This window comes from Acyrthosiphon pisum, unplaced genomic scaffold (genome assembly GCF_005508785.2).
Source record: "Acyrthosiphon pisum isolate AL4f unplaced genomic scaffold, pea_aphid_22Mar2018_4r6ur Scaffold_21789;HRSCAF=24874, whole genome shotgun sequence".
NCBI lineage: Eukaryota > Metazoa > Arthropoda > Insecta > Hemiptera > Aphididae > Acyrthosiphon > Acyrthosiphon pisum.
The window spans coordinates 2,819-3,071 of NW_021771291.1; positions in this window are offsets into that span (position 1 = coordinate 2,819).

Sequence of the window (253 nt, forward strand, 5' to 3'; positions counted from 1 at the left end):
TACAAAAGGTGTTCATGCAAAGGTAAATGTGACACCAATCGTTGTAAGTGTAAATCATCTAATATTTTGTGTAATTCAAAATGTCATGGAAGTATGCCATGTAATAATAAATAGTAACACATTAATTCTATTCTTAAAATTTAATATTGTATTATTAGTATAAACTCATTATTGTATCTTTTTTTTTGCATATGGTTAATTGTATCTAAAATATATTTAATATTGCTAATAATTTAAAATGATTTCATATCAT